Below are 23,314 nucleotides of genomic sequence, written 5' to 3' on the forward strand. Positions count from 1 at the left end.
TCACTTTTATTATATATATATATATATATTTTTTTTTTTTTTACTCATATTTTGTACTTGCACTTTTAATCTACTTGTGAGAGTTGTTTCTTCCAGACTCCAAACCATGAAATTCCAAATACTTGGATCACCTGATACCTGATTCTGACACTCAGCACTGTATGCTGTTTAAATCACCTACAAGTTATGTGTCTCCTCTCCTCAATCTAGACTCCACTGAGCAGGACCAGCTCTACACCCCTTGTCAGCCTGAAGCAGCTCCAGAAGAACTGCTTCCAGAAGTCAATGGCTACTTCCTTTTCAGTTCATCCAATGAACCCAAGTCTTTTACTATCTACTTCACTCCCTGTTTCTGGCTCAGGACCACACACATCATGCTGGGTTGCTCAGCTGGTGTGCTTGGACCTCTCCTTGCAAGCTCCAAATAAATTGTTTTTGTTTATATCTGAAGATTCCTCTGAGTAGCCAATTTGGGTAAGGATTTAGCACCCCGTCCCACACATTTTTTATGGAATACTTTATATTTTTCTTCTACTTTTCAATCTTTTGACTTTTTTCAATATTTCTTATTACTACATGAAGGAATTAACTTCTTTTCAATAAATTCTAATTTTCAGGGCATCTGTTACTTGAACGAGGGTTTATACCTCTTATTTTAAGTTGCTAATTCTTTTTCCATGTCTTTTCTCCATTTATCCTTTCCTTTATCATCTCATTTGCCTTTTGCACTTATTTTATAAATCACATTGTAACTTTTTAAAAGCTCACTGATTTTCTTCTAGGAATTCTAACTGATCATATGGTCAAGTTGCATATATATGTTTGTGGGAGGGATTTTGTTATAAGAGGAAATTTCTTTCCTTTTTTACTTATGAGTTGTACTGTGCATCAATGACATCATAATAATATATTTTTTTTATTTTTGTTCATTCATTCTTCAAGTTTTACTCTCCAGCTTTGAATATTTTGGTAAGCTTTACACATGTCTAATAGGACTTTTGTGGCCTTATATTATCTTGAGCTATTTTATTTGGGATCCTGTTGATTCATTTTCAGGATACTGATTTCAATATTCTCCAGTGGTTGCTAGGCAGCTTGGTTTAGGGAACCACAAACTTGCAGTAGACTTTGTATTTTCTAATCTTAGAAAATTATCTTTTTGGGGGGAGGTATGGGGAGGTATTCATGGCTATTTAGCACATTTCCTAACATACAGTAGTCACTTAATAAGTGTTTTTTGCTTGATTGATAGTCTAATGGCTGTCCTCCATGATGTGCTAGGGTCCCATCTCCAATTTAGATCCTGGTAAAATAGTTGCAGGCCTGCCCCTGTACAGAATTATAACTGACTGATCCCAGTTCCTTTCAGCTGATGCAGAACAACAAAGCTATATGATTAACCCAATCCTGAGCCATGGGAACATGTTCATGATTCTGCTTTCATGGAAGAACAGAAGCAAGGTGGTAATCACATTCTTTTTACCCCATTTTTTAAAATTAAAGCTTTTTTCTTTTCAAAACATATGCATGGATAATTTTTTCAATATTAATCCTTGCATCGCTTTGTATTTCAAATTTTCTACTCCTTCCTCTCACTCCCTCCCCTCAATTACAAGTAATCCAATATATGTTATACATATTAAAATACATGTTAAATCCAATGTATGTAAACATATTTGTACATTTATCTTGCTGCACAAGAAAAATCAGATCAAAAAGGAATGAAAATTAATAAGAAGACAAAATGCAAATGAACAATAACAAAAAGAATAAGAATGTTATGTTGTTATCTACACTTAGTTCCTGTAGTCTTCTCTCTATGGGTGTAGATGACTCTCTTCATCACAAAATCATTGGAACTGGCCTGAATCATCTCATTGTTGAACAGATCCATTGTCCATTAGAATTGATGGTTGTATAATATTGTTGTTACTGTGTACAATGATCTCTTGGTTCTGCTCATTTCACTTAGCATCAGCTCATGTAAGTCTCTCCAGTCCTCTCTGAAATAATTTTGCTCATCATTTCTTACAGAACAATAATATTCCATAACATTCATATACCATAGCTTACTCAGCCATTTTCAAACTGATGGACATCTATTCAGTTTCCAATTTCTAGCCACTACAAAAAGAGCTGCCACAGTTTTGCACACACAAGTCCCTTTCCCTCCTTTAAGATCTCTTTGGGATATAAGCCCAGTAGAAATACTGATAGATCAAAGGGTATGCACAGTTTGAAAATTTTTTGAGCAGCCATCACGTTCTTAGGATGATATAGAGCCCTAAATCTGTGGTCAGATTCTAGTAGATGGGATAAGTCTGTGATCCCATTTCTGTGATAGAGGGACATATCTCTCACATCATTAGACCAGCATCAGTGAGAGGTAGTAAGGGTGAAGGATGTTACCTAGAATGCAATTCTAAGAGCATGGAAGGATGATGTTGCCCTCCATAGTATTAGGGAAATTAGAAGGGTGGAAGAGTTTTCGGGGGAAGATGAGTTTGGTTTTAGATAGGTTGAACATAAGATATCTGTTAGACATAGAAGTTCCAATATCTGTAAAACAGTTGGAGTTGTGAGATTGGAGGTTAGCAGAGAGACTGAATGTGTGCAATTAAATCCATGGGAACTAATGAGAGGAAGAAGAAAGGATCCTGGACAGAACCCTGATGGATATTTATAGTTATATTTATACTATACTATAGTATTGTTCCTAACTTATAGTTAGGAAGTGTGATCTGGAAGAGGATCTAGCAAAGTAAACAGAGGATAAAGTAGCTAGATAGGTGACTGTAACATTAGGGGTGTAGAAATAGTTGATAGTAGTGTCCTGAGAACTTTGACAGAAGAATTAAGGAGAAAAGACTTAGAGAGCAAGGAAAATGAGGATTGTAAAAAGGCCATGGGATTTGAAAATGTGTTCTCTATACTTTAAAGTGTTGAAGTATTTTAAGTTTCAGTCAACTTTCTTCAGAGATCTTCTGTATGTTAGGGGAGAGTTTGCAGAATATTTTTGTTAACTTTTGTTGTTACTATATTTTCTCAGCCCACTTAAAAAGTTAATTGACAAAGGAGCAGGGAAGATAATTTAGATAAATTGCTTTATCAATATAGGAGAGACCACACTGGATAGGGATTTGTAAGCAATCACATTCAAAGTCATAACCCCCTCAGATTTGATAGTAGAACTCTGGTGGGGGTATCTAGCTACCCTCAGAGTTGTGTGGTTCTAGTGGTAGAGAATTGAGGTGGACATTCCTTCTGGTTGGCGCAGGTCCAACATTAAATTATTTGCAAACCCAAAAATTCTGAACAGCAAAAGGGGTTTTTATTGGCACTGAGAACTCAGCTTTGCTAGGAAGATAGACTCCTCAGTGGCAAGGTCCTACTAGAGAAATAACAAAACGTAATCACTGAAAAGAGGGTCGCTTCACAGTGGGCAAGACTCCTGGCAGGCAGCTGTGCCAAGAATAGAGGTCCCTTGGCAAAGCATAATCCTACTTCGGACTTCTGCAAAGCTTTGGAGTTCAAAATTGTCTTTTATTAGCAGTCCGAGGCTTGGGCTTCTATTGAAAATTGAATGACAATCCCTAAATGTTGTCAATGCCCCCAGGCCTAGATTGCCAGTTGAAAAGAGAATACTAATCTTGGAGTTTCAAGCCAGTCAATAGGATTATCAGGCCCAGATCTCCCACTGAATAAAAATCATCTTGAAGGCTTTTTCCCAGAAGCTGGAATCTCCTGAAGAGGATCCTGGCCACCCCCCAAAAGATCAATAGAGGGTCATTTGACCAAGATCTCCAATTGAATGAATTCACTTAACTTGGAAAAAGCTTGTCTGGGAAAGTATGCTTTTCCCCCAGACTTTTTGGAGTCTGAGACTCTGAATCTAGTTTTAGGGTTCACTTCCATTATCACCCCCACCCTCACCTAATCTCTTGCCAAGCTCTTTTCATTTCATCTTTGCCATACTTCTTCAACATATCTCTGTTTTCTCTAACACAGCCATTATTCTGGTATAAACTCTTTCCATTTCTGTATTATTGAAATAGCATGCTTGTGGATCTGCCTGCTACATGTCTCTCACCAATCTCTTCCATCTTAGATTCCTCTATTGTACATATTTATTTTGCTTGGTGTGTCCCCCCCTTAGGTTGTGAGTTCCTTATATATAATATAGATGTCATAAAATTAGAATAATAAAGAATAGATTATCTTTCTGATAATCGGGGAAGAGTTCACAATCACATGAAGGACAATGTCACAAAAGATAAAATCAGGGGACTTCCGGCCAAGATGGTGGAGAGGATACACACATTTATCTAAGCTCTTTCTTGCCCTCAGAAAACTTTATTGCATGACAAGGCCTTGAAATTCATGCTTGACTGAAAACAAAACAAAACAAAAACAAAAAAACACAAATACATTACCAACAACAGATATCCTTGAAATCCTCCAGAAAGGGTCTGTTTTTGCTAGTAGGCAGGTACAGTTAAACCAGGCACAGTTTGCAGGTAGGCAGAAAGTACATGGAAGGCAGACTGGAAGGAGTGGAGTGTAGTCACAGCCATAGAATAACTTGCAGGGAGAAACTTTACTCAGTGTGAACTTCTTTGAGCTGGCAGCAAGCCAGTAGATCAGCAGAGAAGCTATAACAGAGGGTAAAGGCCTCAATCCTGAAAACCCAAGAATGCAACAATTAAGCTATGCTCTTGCTGAAAGTTTGCAGAAAGTCTGCTTACATTTTGTGTCAAAATGAGCTTCCAAGTGATTTTTGAAGTGCCTGGGGACCTGACCAAACCCACCCAATACCCAGAGTGACTCAGCACACTCTCAGAGTCTCAGAGAGCAGCCATTGTGCAGGCAGTGCAGCCACTGCTGTTCCACTGCTGCTTCATTGCTACTTCCTGTGGTCTGTAGAGGAAGCTTGGTAATATCATACTGCCCCAAAAGCAGACTGCATTTGCTTTTTTGTTTGTTTGTTTGTTTTATTTGATTCTTCTTTGTCAAAATGAGCAAAAAATTAAAGCACACTCTAACTATAGATAGCTTCTATACAAATAGAGATCAGACTTCAAACCCTGAGGAGACTAAAAATATTCTGTCTCCAGATGAATCCCCAAAGGGGGAAATGATCCGGTCCACACCACCCAAGACTCTCATAGAAAAGACTTAAAATGCTCTTACAAGAGAGCTAGAAGAAAAATGGGAAAAGAAAAGGGAAGTTTGGCAAGAGGGCCTAAATAATTCATTCCACTCATTTAAAGGTAGAGTGGATAAAGAAATCAAATCCCTGAAAAAAAGAATTAGTAAATTGGAAAAGGTAAACAATTTCAAAGAAAACAGAATTAGTGAATTGGAAAAAGAAAATAGCCCTCTAAAAAATAAAATTGGCGAAATGGAAAAAAATTCCATAGACCAAAACAACTCACTTAAAAACTCAATTGGACAATTACAAAAAGAAATTCATAAAATAAATGAAGAAAATAATTCATTAAAGATCAGACTTGAACAAATGGGAAAGAATGACTCGAGGAGACACAAAAAAGGGAAGTTTACCCCATTCACATTTATGATTAAATGACTAATTCTGTATTTCTTGCCATCTTGTTAACCCCTACTTATGCTTTTCTCCTTTCCTTCTCCCTTTGGTTTTGCAAAACCAAAAACAGAAGCAATGGGAAAAAATGTTAAATATCTACTTGGGAAAACAACAAACCTGGAAAATAGATCTAGGAGAGAAAATCTGAGAATTATTGGACTTTCCTGATGAAAAAAAAGAGCCTAGACACTATTTTCCAGGAAATCATCAAAGAGAACCGTCCAGATGTTATAGAAACAAAGTGTAAAATAGACATTGAAAGAATTCATGGATCACCAAAATCAACACTCCAAAAAATGTTGTGGCTAAATTCCAAAACTATCAGAACAAGGAAAACCTATTACAAGCAGCATTAAAAAAAACAAATATAGAAGAGCCACAATAAAAATTACTCAGGCTCTAGAATTGTCCACATTAAAGGATTGAAGAGCCTGGAATCTGATATTCTGAAAGGCTAAGGAACTTGGTATGCAGCCAAGAATAACTTACTCAGCCAAAATGAGCATTTTTTCCTAGGGAAGAAGATGGACATTCAATGAAATAGGGGAATTTCATCTATTTCTGATGAAAAAACTGCAACTAAACAAAAAGTTTGATCTCCAAATATAGGATTCAAGAGAAACATAAAAAGGTAAAAAAAAACAAAACGAAACAAACAAACAAAAAAAACTTGGAAACTATATTTCTGTTATGAATATACATAAAGAGCACATGTAAAATTTGGTTTTGCAGTTATAATATAAAAAAGAAACTATAGGTGGAAAGGAAATTGTACTAGAAAAAGAGTAAAGTAGGGGTACTACATCTCACAAATAGGCAAAGGAAACCTATTATATCTAAGAGAAAGAAAGGAGGGAGATGAGCACAGTGTGTATCTTACTCTCATCAGAATTGGCTTAAAGAGAAAAATATTAGACATATTTGATTTACAAAGAAACGTCTTCTACCTCATTGAAAAATAGGAGAGGAAAAGTGAAAAGGGAAGGAGTAAGTTAAGTAGAAGGGAATACAGAAATTGGAAGGAAAAGGAGTAAGATGGGGGAGGGATTCTAAGGTGGGGGGAGGGATCCTAAAAAGGGAGGACTGTGAGAGGCAAGTAGTACTTTCAAGTTTAATACCGGGGAGTGGGGCAAGGGGGAAGAAAAGGAGAAAAGCATAAGCAGGGCTTAACAAGATGTCAAGAAATAGAGAATTAGTGAATTTAACCATAAATTGAATGGGGTAAACTCCCCCATAAAGGCGAAAAGGATAGCAGATTGGATTAAGTGCCAGACTCCTACAATATGTTGTCTATAGGAAACATATTTGAAGCAGGGCGATACACACAGAGTAAAGATAAAAAGCTGGAGCAGAATCTACTATGCTTCAGGTGAAGTCAAAAAAGCAGGAGTAGCCATCCTGATCCCAGATCAAGCAAAAGCAAAACTTGATCTAATTAAAAGAGATAAGAAAAGGCATTATATCTTGCTAAAGGGTAGCATAGATAATAAAGAAACATCAATATTAAACATATACACACCAAGTGGTGTAGCATCTAAATTCTTAAAGGAGAAATTAAGAGAGCTGCAAGAAGAAATAGACAACAAAACTATAACAGTGAGCAATCTCAACTTTGCACTCTCAGAATTAGATAAATCAAACCACAAAATAAATAAGAAAGAAGTCAAATGGGGTAAATAGAATACTAGAAAAGTTAGATATGATAGATCTTTGGAGAAAACTAAATAGAAACAAGGAGTACACTTTCTTTTCAGCAGTTCATGGAACCTATACAATATATTAGGGCATAAAACCTCAAGTTCAAATGCAGAAAGGCAGAAATAGTAAATGCCAATAAATTCGATAACTTAAATTATGTGGAAGCACACTTTCAAAAATCTAGCTTGCCTAGATTAACAGAGGAAGAAGTAAATTGGTTAAAGAGTCCCCTCTTAGAAAAAGAAATAGAACAAGTAATTCATCAACTCCCTAAGAAAAAATCCCCAGAACCAGATGGATTTACACGTGAGTTTTACCAAACATTTAAAGAAAAAATAACTCCAATGCTACATAAACTATTTGAAAAAAATCGGGATTGAAGGAGTCCTACCAAATTCCTTTTATGACACAGACATTATACTGCTACATAAACCAGGTAGGTTGAAAACAGAAAAAGAAAATTTCAGACCAATCTCCCTAATAAATATTGATGCTAAAATCTTAAATAAAATATTGGCAAAAAAGATTACAGAAAATCATCCCCAGGGTAATACACTATGAACAAGTAGGATTTGTGCCAGGAATGCAGGGCTGGTTCAATATTAGGAAAAATATCAGCATAATTGACTATATCAATAACCATATAACAAAAACTATATGATCATCTCATTAGATGCAGAAAAAGCATTTGATAAAATGCAACATCCATTCCTAATAAAAACATGTGAGAGTATAGGAATAAATAGACTTTTCCTTAAAATAATCAGGAGCATATATTTAAAACCATCAGTAAGCATCACATGTAATGAGGATCAACTGGAACCATTTCCAGTAAGATCAGAAATGAAACAAGGTTGCCCACTATCACCATTACTATTCAATATTGTATTAGAAACACTAGCTTTTGCAGTAAGAGTTGAGAAAGAGATTAAAAGAGTAGATAATGAAGAAAACAAATTATCACTCTTTGCAGATGATATGATGGTATACTTAAAGAACCCCAGAGATTCTACTAAAAAGCTATTAGAAATAATCCACAAGGTTAGCAAAGTTTCAGGATACAAAATAAATCCACATAAATCTTCAGCATTTTTATACATCACCAATAAAATCCAACAGCAAGAGATACAAAGAGGAATTCCATTCAAAATAACTATCAACAGCATAAAATATTTGGGAATCTATCTACCAAAGGAAAGTCAGAAATTATATGAGCAAAACTACAAAACACTTTCCATACTAATAAAGTCAGATTTAAACAACTGGAAAAACATTAACTGCTCTTGGATAGACCAAGTGAATATAATAAAGATGACAATATTACCTAAACTAATCTATTTATTTAGTGCTATGCCAATCAGACTCCCAAGAAACTATTTTAATGACCTAGAAAAAATAAATAACAACAAAATCTGGAAGAACAAAAGGTCAAGAATTTCAAGGGAATTAATGAAAAAAAAATCAAATGAAGGTGTACCTGATCTAAAACTATATTATAAAGCAGTGGTCACCAAAACCATTTGGTTTTGGCTAAGAAATAGAAGTAGTTGATCAGTGGAATAGGTTAGGTTCACAGGACAAAATAGTCAATAACTATAGCAATCCACTATTTGACAAATCCAAAGATCCCAACTTTTGGGATAAGAATTCACTATTTGACAAAAACTGCTAGGAAAACAGGAAATTAGTATGGCAGAAACTAGGCATGGATCCACACTTAACACCTTATACCAAGATAAGATCAAAATGGGTTCATGATTTAAGCATAAAAAATGAGTTTATAAATAAATTAGAGGAACATAGGATAGTTTACCTCTCAGACTTGTGGAGGAGGAAGGAATTTGTGACCAAAGAAGAACTAGAGATCATTATTAATCACAAAAATAGAAAATTTTGATTATATCAAATTTAAAAGCTTTTGTTCAAACAAAACTAATGCAAACAAGATTAGAAGGGAAGCAATAAACTGGGAAAACATTTTTATAGTTAAAGGTTCTGATGAAGGCCTCATTTCCAAAATATATAGAAAATTAACCCTAATGTATAAGAAATCAAGCCATTCTCCAATTGATAAATGGTCAAAGGATATGAACAATTTTCAGATGATGAAATTGAAACTATTTCTACTCCTATGAAAGGGTATTCCAAATCACTATTGATCAGAGAAATGCAAATTAAGACAACTCTGAGATACCACTACATACCTGTCAGATTGGCTAAGATGACAGGAAAAGATAGTGATGAATGTTGGAGGGGCTGTGGGAAAACTGGGACGCTAATGCATTATTGGTGGAGTTGTGAAGGGATCGAGCCTTTCTGTAGAGCAATTTGGAATTATGCTCAAAAAATTGTCAAACTGTGCATGTCTTTTTATCCAGAAGTTTTACTAAAGAGTTTATATCACAAAGAGGTATTAAAGAAGGGAAAGGGACTCATATGTGCAAAAATGTTTGTGGCAGCCCTTTATGTAGTGAAACTGGAAAATGAATGGATGCCCATCAATTGGAGAATGGTTGGGTAAATTGTATTATATGAATATTATGGATTGTTATGAGCAGGGCCAAGAGATCATTATATAACTCAACAATGATACTGTATGAGGATGTATTCTGATGGACTTGGCCATCTTCAACAATGAGATGAACTAAATCAGTTCCAATAGAGCAGTAATGAATTGAACAAGCTACATCCACCAAAAGAACTCTGGGAGATGACTATGAACCACTACATAAACTTACCAATCCCTCTATTTTTTCCACCTGCATTTTTGATTTCCTTCACACACTAATTTTACACTATTTCAAAGTCTGACTCTTTTTGTACAGCAAAATAACTGTTTGGACATGTATACATATATTGTATTTAATTTATACTTTAACATATTTAACATGTATTGGTCAACCTGCTATCAGGGGGAGGGGGTGGGAGTAGGAAGGGAAAAATTGGAACAAAAGGTTTGGCAATTGTCAATGCTGTAAATTATCCATGCATATATCTGGTAAATAAAAAGCTATTACAATAATTAAAAAATAAATGACCAGCAGGATGAATACAGAGAGTCTTAGAGAGACAGTCATGAAGTGATGCTAAGTGAAATGAGCATAACCAGGAGATCATTATACATTTCAACAATGATACTGTATGAGGATGTATTCTGATGTAAGTGGATATCTTCAACAAAGGGAAGATCCAATTCAGTTGCAATTGATCAGTGATGGACAAAATCAGTTACACCCAGAGAAGGAACACTGGGAAATGAATGTGGACTACTTGCAGTTTTGTTTTTCCTCCCAGATTATTTTTACTTTCTGAATCCAATTTTTCTTTTGCAACAAGAGAACTGTATGGATCTGCACACATATATTATAACTAAGATATACTTTAACATGTTTAACATGTATGAGACTTCATGCCATCTAGGGGAGGGGGTGGAGGGAGGGAAGGGAAAAGTTGGAACAGAAGTGAGTGCAGAGGACAATGTTATAAAAATTACCCATGCATATATGTTCTGCAAATAAAAACTATAATTAAAGAGATAAAATCATAATTTTGATTACAGAAACATTTTTTAAATTTGCATAATAAAAACCAATATAGTTAAAATGAGAAGGGATATATTAAAAATGTTTGCGGCAAATACCTCTGATAAATGCCTTTCTTCGAATGTGGATAAGGAACTCATACAAATTTGAAAGAATAAGGTCTATTTCCTATTTGAAGAATGGTTGTTTTTTCATGTCATCATTGATTTATATTTTGACCATTCTAACTCTACAGGTTTCTGATACTATGAAAATAGTTTTGGAACTCTTCTGCTAAGACAATTCTATTTTTTATTGTTTTCTTTATTTTTCTGGTTATGCATGTACATTAGTTTTTTTTTAATGCACATTTCTTTTTGAATCATATTGTGAGAGAAAAATCAGAACAAAAGGAAAAACAATGAGACAAAAAAAAAACAGAAGAAAAAGGGAAAAAAGTGGACATAGCATTTGCTGATTTACATTCAGTCTCCATAGTTATCTTTTTGGATGCAAATGGTGTTTTCTATTCAAAATTTGTTGGAATTTTCTTAGATCACCGAACCACCAAGAAGAACTAAGTCTTTCATAGTTGATCACTGCACAATCTTGCTGTTACTGTATACTGTGTTCCTGGTTCTACTTGTTTCACTCAGCTTCAGTTCATGTAGAACTTTTCAGGCCTTTTAAAAATCACCTTGTCCTTCATTTTTCAAATAACAATAATATTCCATTACTTTCATATTCCATAACTTATTCAGCCATTCCCCAACTGATGAGCATCTTCTTTACCACCACAAAAAGTCTCTGCAAACATTTTTGCATAGGATCCTTTTCCCTCCTTTATGATTTTCTTGATATATAAACCCAGTTGTAGCAGTGCTAGATAAAAGGGCATGAAGAGCTTTATAGTCCTTTAGGTACAATTCTAAATTGCTTTCCAGAATGGCTGGATCATTCCACAATTCCACCACTAATGCATTTAATGTCCCAGTATTCCCATTTCCCCTCCAAAATTTTATCATTATATTTTCCTGTCATCTTAGTCAATCTGAGAGGTGTGAGGTGATACTTCAGCATTTTTTTAATCAATAATGATTTGGAGCATTTTTTCATGGCTTTAATTTTATCATCTAAAAATCATCTTTTCATATCCTTTGGCCATTTATCAATTGGGGAATGACCTGAATTCTTATAAATTTTAATCCTATTTTCAAATATATATATTTTTTTAATAATTCAGTGCTCTGATTTCATACATCTATCATTTTTAATTCAGAACAGTAAAAGTGGGGAGCAGCTATGTGGTGCAGTGGATAGTGAACCAGCCCTGAAGTCAGGAGGACCTGAGTTCAAATCTAGTCTCATTCACTTAACACTTCCTAGCTGTGTGACTCTAGGCAAGTCACTTAACTCCAATTGCCTCTGTACCCCCTCCACCCCAAAAAAAAGTAAAAGTAAAACCTAAAAGCATCTTCTCTCACATATACACACAATCTCTTGTTACCTTTCTTTAAGGAATTCTTATCAATCTTGTAAAGGGCTGAAACTCTTGAGTTAATGCACTGAGTTTGGACAATCGAGCACTTGAGGCTAATTACTGATTATACAATACTCTATAAGAATATGCTTGGAAAATGGCCCTTTTCACTATCCTGTGCTGGCCCAATCATTTGGTGTATACAGAGAATTGTGGGAGGGACTAAGAGGTGCAGTGAGACTAGCCAGAGTCATTTCTGGGCAGGAGACAAAGAGGTAAGGTCACATAGATCCTGCTTCCATCCCCTTGACTTCTACCACTAAAGATGAAGAATAAAGACTTTTGCTTATCCTGACTCCAGCTGATTCTAAGGTATCCAGGGTGCTTACATGGTCATCATAAATCTTGTGGCTGAGATTTTTTTCCTTTGAGTCTTTGATTATAGATATTTTATACTTAGCTTCTTTTCTGAGATTATGTTTTGGGCATCTCTGACATCAAAATAGCTATTTTACTTTTTTAATTTACTTATTTTTCAAGCCTTATCTCCTTGGTGTGAGATGTTGATCCATACCTATTTTCTACCAGGCTACTTTTTAGTTTTTTACTAAAGTTTATTAAGTTTTTCTTGCTATAACTAGAAATGTGGTGTTTATAAAGCACTAGAATAGTACGCTCATTTTCCTTATGTATTTTATGTACCTAATCTATTCCATGAGGTATTTAGGTGACTCAGTGGATAGAGAACTGATCCTGGAATCAAGAAGACCTGAGTTCAATAATCTTAGATTTTCAGTCTTGGCAGAAAGTGAAGAAGACATCTTATTAAAAATAATTGATCTGGAAAAGAGATCAAAAAGAGAAAAACATAAAAATAATCAGGTAACCTGAAAGCTACAAAAGTATCTTGACACAATAATGCAAAAAAAAAAAAAAAATTAAAGAAAATTGTCCGGAAGTGTTAGAACAAGAGAAAGTAGAAGAAGAAGAAAAAAATCCACTAATCATCACCTGAAAAGAGATCCTATTAGACATCCTATATAAATATCATAACCAAATCTCAAAACCATAGGTCAAGGAGAATATATTATGAGTAACAGGAATATATTAAAAGTAACAAGAAAAAAACCCGATTCAAATATGATAGAACCACTATAAAAATTACACAAGACCTAGCAGTGGCTACATTAAAAGATAACAGGTTTTGTAACATTATGTATTTAAGAGCAAAAAAATTAGGTTTGAAGCAAAAAATATCATGCCCAACAAAGTTAAGTATAATCCGGAATGAAAAAAAAAAAAGGATATTCATTGAATTGCCAGACTTTCAGAGTTTTGTTGCAGAAAGACCTGAACTTAATAGAAAACTTTGACATGTGAGATTCAAAAGAAATATAAGGTAACCTGGTTAATTTCAAAAGGATTCAATCGTTTATGTTTTATATTTGGAAATGTAGACCATGTGTCTAAGATTGACATCAGTAATTGGGTAGTTTGAAAAAAAAAGATTGGGGTAGAGCTGAGCATATTATGATTCTAAAAAGCAATACCACGTAGGAAAAAGTAAAAAGAATAATTATATTATACAAATGAAGTGCAAGAAGAACTGACTTAGAGGAGTTAGTTGGTGGAAGAAGTCTGATAGTTCTGGAATCCCACTCACATTGGGAATGGATCAAAGAGGGAACAATACATATATATCTAGAAAGGTAAAAACATTTTCTAAATTTGTAAAGACATAAGAGGGGGAGGGAATAAGATAAGGTGGAGAGATAGAAGGGTGTGTAAATGAATGGGAATGGAATAAAAAGAAAGGGAAAGGATCGGGGTTTGGTGGGGAGTAGAGGGAAGTTAAGTAATAGCAATACAAGATAGTGGTTAAAAATAAAGTAGAGGAATCAGAGGAATATTTAATAAAAATACAAAGAAACAATAATCAAGAGTAGAATTTATTAGAAAAAAAGCAGGGATAGAAATCGATCTCAGACAAAGTTAAAGCTAAAATAGATTTAATCAACAGAGAAAATATTATATATGACATGAATGAAAATATGAAATATGAAAAATATATTATCTATAAAAGAGACTATATTATATGTCAGTTATATCAATAAATATTGTTTTAAACTATTTAAAATAACTAGGTAGTATTATATTGGAATATTTCTGAGGAGTAGGAAATGTTGAGTTGGTGGATTGACAAAAATCTGGAAAAATGTTATTTACATTCAGAGAAACAGGGAAGCATAGTATAAGCCTTACACAGACATACATGAATGTATATGTATATATATATATATGTATATATAATGTAAGATGATAGATATCTATATGTATATATGTATGTATATATGTGTATGTGTATATTTGTGTATGTGTGTTTAATAATATATCCACTCTTGATTGTAGCTTTCTGCATGAAGAAAAGGGAAAAAAAGAATAAAGTAAAATGTACACAGCAAAGAACAAAAGGAGCAAAGATGATCAGGTCTGAACACAATATGTAGTATTTATTATATAGGAAATTGAAGTTTATTATTTCAAATTTTGGATCCCTCACATTTTAGTGTGAATATGACAATGATTTTTTCCTTATTCTGCCTTTTCTTTTTCTATTCTGTATTTGTTTAAAATAAATAAATATATTTTCAAAGAAAATTTTTAAAAAGAAAATGAAGAATGGAGAAGTTTCTTGGTGAATATAAAAGAAGAAGCCATAAAAGGCTCAAAGTTTAAACTTTAAAAAAATCTAAGAATAAAAAAAGGAAAAAAATCTAAGATCTTCACAAATGATTTTATCATTAGCTGGGAAATATAAGGAAAAAGAATGAAAGCTGGTTGATATTCATATTCTTGGACTCAAAGATCACTGCAGTGATCACCTTCATTAAATTAAAAGATGGACAGTATATTAAAAGGCAGACATTACCTTACTAACAAAGTTCTTTGTAGTCAAAGAAAATATAGTTTTCTCAGTAGCAATGTGTGACCATGAGACTTGGACTACATAAATAAAGCTGAGCACCTGAGAACTGACTCAGATTGTGGTGCTGGAGAAGACTTTTGTGAGCCTCTTGGACAGCAAGGAGATCAAATCAGTCAATAGTTAAAGAAATTAATCCAGGTTATTCACTGCCAGGTCCAATCCTGAAGTTAAAGCTTAAATCTTTAGTCACATAATGAGAAAATGGGATTCTTTGGAAATGACCTTGTTTTTAGGAAAAGTTGAAAAGTAAAGGAAAAAGAAGAGGACAGAGGATGAAATGGATAGATATTGTTATTCAATTAATGAAACTGAACTGAGACTTCAAGAAATGATAATGAAAGATAGAAAGACTCAGTGTGCTATGGTCCATTAAAATTTGGATATGACTGAATAAACAATAGCAATAACAACAAATGTTTCCAATACGTTTTATTGAATGTAATTTCTATTGCATTATAGTATGAAATGTTTGGATGTGGTATTTTCATTTTTATGCATTTGTTTGTGAGATTTTTATGTATTAATATGTGATCAATTTTTGTGAAGGTGCCTTGTATAGCAAAGAAAATGGTATACTCCTCTGAATTCTTATTCAATTTTCTATTTCAATTTTTGCTTTCATAACTAAGTTTTTTTAAAAAATTCTATCCATCTCCTTAATTTTGTTCTTATTTATTTTTTGTTTAGTATTTATCTAACTCTGATTGAGAAAAGTTGAAACCTCCCCACTAATATAATTTTACCCTTTCCTCTGGTAACTCACATAATTTATCCTTTAAGACTTTGGATGCCATGATGTTTAATGTTTAGTATCGATATTACTTCACTGTCTTTGGTACCTTTTAGCAAGATGTAGTTTCCCTGTTTGTCTCTTTTAATTAGCTATATTTTTTGCTTTTACTTTGTCTGATATCATGTTTGTTAACCTTACCTTTTTTTTTTTACTTCAGATGAAACATAATAGATCTTTTGAAGCCTTTTATTTTTACTTCATGTGCATCTATTTCAAGTGTGTTGTGAATAATACAGCTAGATTTTTGTTTTTAATATATTCTGCAATATATTTTAATTTTGAATTTTATATTTTATAATATGAATTTTATATATTTTAATATATAAATTAAATATATATTTTAATATATGAATTTATCCCATTTGCATTCAAAGTTATGATTACTATGAATTTCCCTTCATCCTATCTTCTCCTTTTTAATTCTTCTCCCTTTTTGTCCTGTTCTATTTAGCTTCTCCCTTAATCTACTCTTTCTTTTATTATACCCTACTCCTTTATCTCCTTCCCAATTTCTCTTTTGGGTAAGATGGATTTCTATATGCAATTGAGTGTGCATATATATTTTTCCTCTTTGAGCTAATTAAAGTGAAAATGAGGTTCTGCCTCTCCCTTCCCCTTTCATTATAAAAGTTCTTCTTTGCATACCTCTTTTATGTGAGGTAATATTTCCTATTCTTCCCCATCCATTATTTTTCTGATCATCCCAAAATAATTAACTCATTCTCATGCCCTCTGTCTATGAAGAGTCCTTTTAAGTGCCCTAATAATGATAAAGTTCTTATGGGTTATGGTGTCTCATACTTCAATATGAGTGTCAACAGTTTAACTTTATTTATTCCCTTATTATTTCCTCTTTCCTGTATACCTTTTTATGTTTCTCTTAAGTTTTGTATTTGAAAGTCAAATTTTCTATTCAGCTCTAGTCTTTTCCTCAGGAATATTTCAAAGTTCTTTCTTTCATTAAATATTCACTTTTCCCTAAAGAATTATACTCATTTTTGTTGTGTAGGTTATTCTTGGTTGTAATCTTAGTTCCTTTGACTTCCAATTTATAATATTCTAATTTTAATGTCCCTTTAATGTGGTAGCTACTTTTATGCGATACTAATTATGGCTCTATGATATTTGAATACTTTCTTTCTGGCTGATTTTAGTATTTTGTCTTTGACCTGGAAATTCTGGATTTGATTATAATGTTCCTGGAAATATCCATTTGGGGATCTCTCTCCAATGGATTTTTTCCATTTTTATTTTACTTTCTGGTCCTAGAATATTGAGGCAGTTTTTCTATTACAACTTGAAATATAATGATTAGGCTCTTTTTTTTAATCATGATTTTCAGCTAGAGCAATAATTCTTAAATTTTCTCTTCTCAATCTATTTTTCAGGTAAATTGTTTTACTGATGAAATATTTCACTTTTTTTTCTCTTTTTTCTAGTATTTTGACATTATCTTATTGTTTCTTAATGTTTTTGGAGTCATTAGCATCCATCTCTTCTATTTTAATTTTTAAGGAATTATTTTCTTCAGTAAACTTTTGTACTTCCTTTTCCATTTGACTAATTCTGCTTTTTAAGGAGCTATTTTCATTAGTGAGTTCTTTTTTTTTTAACCATTTGAATAATTCTGGTTTTTTAAAGGTGTTATTTATTTTAGTGTGTTTTTTGTGTCTCTTTTACCAAGATATTAAATATCTTTTCATAATTTTCTTTCATTACTCACATCATTTCCTAATTATTTTTCTTTTTATTTGATTTTAGCATCATTATGTAATGATATCTTAATAATAGGAAGTAATAAATCAGTATTAGGGCCATGTAAATTAAAGTAATACTGATAGGTCAGTATGACTAAGAAGACCAAAATATACTGGCAAATGTTGATGGGGCTACAGTTAAAATAGTTATATTAATGCACCATTAGTAAAACTGTGAATTGGTCCAGTCATTCTTGAAGGCAATTTGGAGCTGTGTGATGAGTTGTAAAACTGCTTAGTTCTTAGCCTTATCACTTCAATAAGAGACCCTTATTCCATAGAAATTGAAGAAGGAATATAAAAAATCCTTTGTATAAAATCAAAATTACAATAGTTCTTATTGCCATGTCAAAGAACTGAAAATTCAAGAAGTTTCTATCAAGTGGGTAAAGAATGACTAGATTATGGTATATGAATACAATGCAATATTATTTTCCATAAGAAATGATAAAAGGAAGTGTGCCTGAAAAATCTGGAATGATTTATTTGAATTTATACAGATCAGATTAAAGGGGACTGAGGTAATACAATTTATACAATAACAACATTGTAAAGACAAAAGACAAAAGACTTAAGAACACTGATAAATTCAATAACATCTTACACCTTTAATGTTTCTATAATAATACATGCTACCCAACAAGTAACAGTGAGGTGTTGGACCTAAGATGCAAAATGACTCATATATTTTCAGAAATGAGTGGAATAGGAATTTGTTTACCTTGAATATTCAAAACATAGGCTTTTATAAAGAAGCAGCAGGAGTAAAAGAGATAAATTTTTTAAATTAAAAGTGTTTTCAGAAATTTTAAAAGTAAATGTTTTGACATTATTATAATTTTTAAAATTTTGTTAACTAATCTTTTGTTGGTTTGATTAGTATATATAGGTAATGTAAACGTATAGGTAAATTAGTTTAGTATATGATAACTTTTATTAAGTTGGCATTGAATATCTGATACATTTTCTCCTGTTTTTAGTTTGTAGTTATGTCAATATAAACCATTTTATGCCAAATATTTTATAGTTTATTTATTTTTTATTTTCAAAGGAATTGGTTGATTCTATAACTTCTTGCTAGGTTTTGTTGATAGTAGAACATATAGACTAATGACTTATTTGGGTTTGCTTTACGTAGTTTAAAAAAAAATTAGGCTAGATATGAACAGAAGTTTTGATTCTGACAATGTCATCCAACACTTTAGCCCTTTGTTTTATGTCACCTGCAAATATTTTAAACATATGTGTGTATAGAATACATCTATGGCTTTATCCAAGTCACTGATAAAAAATTTAAATAGCACAAGATAAAGCTTAAATCCATTGCCCACCTACTAGATATTTTCTTCTAAGTCATCTTAGAACCATTAATATTAACAATAACAATAGTTAGCATTTATATAATATTTTAATGTTTGCAAAGTACTTTACAAATATTATTTTTCTTCTCACTCTGGAAGGTAGATGTTATTATGATTCCCATTTTACATAAGAATCAACTACAGAGGTCAAATCTCTCATTAAGGTATGGGTATTTGGCCAAATGTGAACATAGATCTTCCTTACTACATGTTCAGAAATTTCTATATAATCTACTTTTAGCTAGTTCAATGAGTACTCTTGGAACTGGTTATTATTCATCTATTTCCTAAGTCACCTAACTACTCCATTTTCTACTGAATATCTCACATCTTGCCTATGGAAAGTGTTTGATTATATATTCCAAATTTAGATAAATTATAATTATGGCATTCCTCTAATCTATGTTTCTACTAAATCTATCTTTAAAAATAGATAAATTTGACATGTTCTATTTTGCACATACCATGTCATGTTGTTTTGTGATCATGACTTCCTTTTTAAAATCTTCATTAACCATCCATCTTTTCATATGTCTAGATTTTTTCTAGAAAAAAATCACAGTTCTATAGGTTGTATTTTTTAATCAAGAAGTTATTTCCTCATTTTCAATCTTGTATTGTCTCTTTCATGACCTATAACCTTCATTTATTTTTCTCTTTCTTTAGTCTTACATAAAACCCATTATATTAATTAGGTCATTTTAACCCTACAAGCCAAAATAATGGCTTCTAAGGATCAATAAATTCTCCACACTTCAATTTTAGAGCATGTGCTTTAAAATTAAAATAAATACATTCAGATACAATTTTTCAAAGCTCTTAATTATAAATATTCCTAATATTTAGAAAAAGGTTGTATTATATGTGTCTCTTTACACACACACACACATACACACGCACGCACACACACACACACACACACACACACACACACACACACACACCCATCTCTAGTTAACTTCTGGCCTCTTTTTAGCTGAAGCAAAATTTGCCTTACTGGAAATGTTTAGATAATTAAATCATACATACAGGGCCTGTGTAGAGATAGGAACTGGAAAGAATTAGCCTTTTTTCAAGATTTCCACTAGTCTGGATCCTCTGCTCCAATATTCCTATAGAATCAATGATATTTTGATATCTACTTATTCTGACAGAACTTAGGCCTATCTTTCCTTGTCAAAAGTTTGCTATAAAAATCACTTTCTATGGAATCCAGGATTTCTAGATGTCTACCTCTGGTTGTGAGATAGCTTCTGTCTTTTATGTAAATTCCTTAGGATAAAGTTCTCTCTCTCTGTCCTCTGTCTCTCTCTCTCTGTGTGTCTCTCTGTGTGTTTGTGTCTCTGTCTCTCTTCTTATCTCTGTCTCTGTCTATCTATCAAGCCTTATGGTTTGAACTTTTCAAGTAAATCTTACCATGTTCCTTCTCGTCTTATATATCAACTTCCTTTTGAAATTTAAATTGTCTTTTCCAATGAAGATACTTTGCCAGTGGTTGGATCTTTTCTTCTTTTTTTTCTGTTTCCTTCTTCCTCAACTCCATTATTTTTATGTGAAAACAATGTTTTGCTGACAACTCTTTATTCAGCACCAGCTTATTCCAAACCATAGCACTCCTAACACTTTTTTTTATGAGAATTGTATCACAGTTTTATATTTGTACTCCATTACCTTCCCTTTTTTTCTCTTCTGCACATAGCTTTTTAAAATTTTAGCTGGTGGATTAGTTCCAAGTACAACTGACTCTTTAGGTAACTCCCTTTCCCCATCATCATTGTAATTCTTTCATTTCCTGTCTTGTAAAAGCTTTCCCTTCTACCTAGACTAACTTCCTCTCCTGTATCATTTAATCTTATATCATTTCTGATCTCTGTTATAATTTTTAGTCAATACCATTCACAGGCATGAATACAGAATGTTTGATTTATATCAGGGTGGCAATACATGTGAAATAGGATAAGCCTATAAAATCAGAGCTTTCAGCTTCACATGGAAACAACTTTTGACATATAGCTTGTTATACTGTGGTATAATACACATGTGTTAACCATACAGATTTATAGGAAAAGGTAGCATTACAAAAATATTTGTTCTCTCAAGCAAATATCTATTAACTGAAAATTTCACAATTATAAAAATACGGAATACTTCCAGCCATCTCCCCTGTCTTTACTCCAAATATCAACATGAAAATAAAGTACGGGGACTATTTATGCAATAATTATAACTTTGCAGAGTAAAAAAAAAAGTTCTACTGATGAGAAATGTTTCTTAGAGCCCTTTGATGGCTGTTCATCTCTACATACCTTCTAAATGATGTTATACCCCAGTCTGTGTTCTAGAATACAGCCACCACCTTCATCAGTGTTCCTATCACCTCTGACCTGGGCTACTCTAATGGTCTCCTAATTGATCTCCTTGCCTTGAGTCTCTTTTCACTCCAATCCATCCTCCACTTAATAGTTATCTTCCATGCACATCTAACCATGTCATTCATCTACTCAATAAAACCCAGTGGTTCCCTAGGGATTCTATGAAAAAATACAAATTTTTATTTTGATTATAAAATTATGATCTATCCCCAATCTGCCTTTCTTGTCTTAATTACTCCTGTTTATGTAATTTATATTGTAGACAAACTGGCCTTTTTGCTGTTTAGTCATACCCTTATGCTTGGAAAGCTTTTCCAAATCACTTCGGCCTTATCCTTCAAATCACCTAAAACATAACCATCTGCTTGAAAACTTTCTTGATCTTTCAAGCTGTTGATGTTTTCCATCTTTAAGCTACCTTTTATTCATTTGATAAATTGGGAATTCTTATATATACATGTGTCCATGTGTAAATATATGTCAAATGAAGTATTATTTATAAAACACTTATCACAGTGCCTAACATATAATAGGAATTGCTAGGCACTAGCTATTACTATTATTGTTGTTATTATTAATAATTAATATATATACACATATATGTGCTCATATAAATGTGTATACATATATCTTGTCTATATAAAACCTGAAACTTAAGCCATTTACACAAACCTTTTCATTTTTTTTTGTTTTCTCTCTCCTTAATGTGTCCCCTTTGCCCCTTTTTTCTTCTCCTTCCCTTTCCCCTTCCCTTTCCTCTTCTCTTCCCCCCTCCTCTTCCCCTTTTCCCTCCCCTTCCCCTTCCCGTCTCTTTCCACTCTCCTTTCCCTTTCCTCTTCCCTTTCCCCTCCTCCTCCCCCTTCCTTTTCCCCTTCCCTTTCTCCTTCCCCTCCTCCTTCTCCTACCCTTTCCCCTTCCCCATGCTCACATTCCCATCTGTATAATTTCTTTTATTTTAGTGTGCTATTGACTTGGATATATGAATTTATTTATTTGCTATTCACTTTATTTGTTGGTTCTAACAGCTAAGTTTATACTGAAGAATGATTGATTAACATTTGCAAACTGCATTATAGATCAATGTGAGGATTTCTTCAGAAGAGGAAGGTTATGGAGAGGTACAACATTGCAGCCATAAGTTGCCTCTATACTAATATGTTCTCTGAGACCAGAATTAATGCTGATATTGTATATACCTGTGATAGAGTTTAGTTTGTGGGGAAAATGTGATATTACTAATGTTCATATTAGGCTATATCAAAAACATATTTGCTCTTTTGCTTTGAGCTCACTGTCAACTGTCTGATTATCCAAAATAAATGCATTAGTGAAGACTCATGAGGTCTAATTTTGAGAGTCCAGACCCATAGATCAATTTGAACTTTAACCAGTTTCCTACCAGGGAATTAAGTCTGCAAATGAAAATTGGGAAGGGGTTGCCCTAGGGGCAAACTATTGCAGATCCTCATTCATCATATATTTTAGGTGCTCCATGCATTTTCAGGGAGGCACTAGAAAGATTTTCATCCAGGATATACTTTAGGGTTTTCTTTTCATTTGGGGAAGAAAAATAGTATTTTGTTTTATTTCTACATTGGTTAAATGGACAGTCATTTTTCTAATGTACTTCCTTTAAAATTCATTTTGCTAGACAATGTTGAGACAGGTGGAATAGGGAGAAAGTAGAGAATGTATAAATTCATGTACATTCAGACAAATGTTAAGTGTTGATCATGCTGAT

Source organism: Sminthopsis crassicaudata, chromosome 6 (genome assembly GCF_048593235.1).
Source record: "Sminthopsis crassicaudata isolate SCR6 chromosome 6, ASM4859323v1, whole genome shotgun sequence".
Classification (NCBI taxonomy): Eukaryota; Metazoa; Chordata; class Mammalia; order Dasyuromorphia; family Dasyuridae; genus Sminthopsis; species Sminthopsis crassicaudata.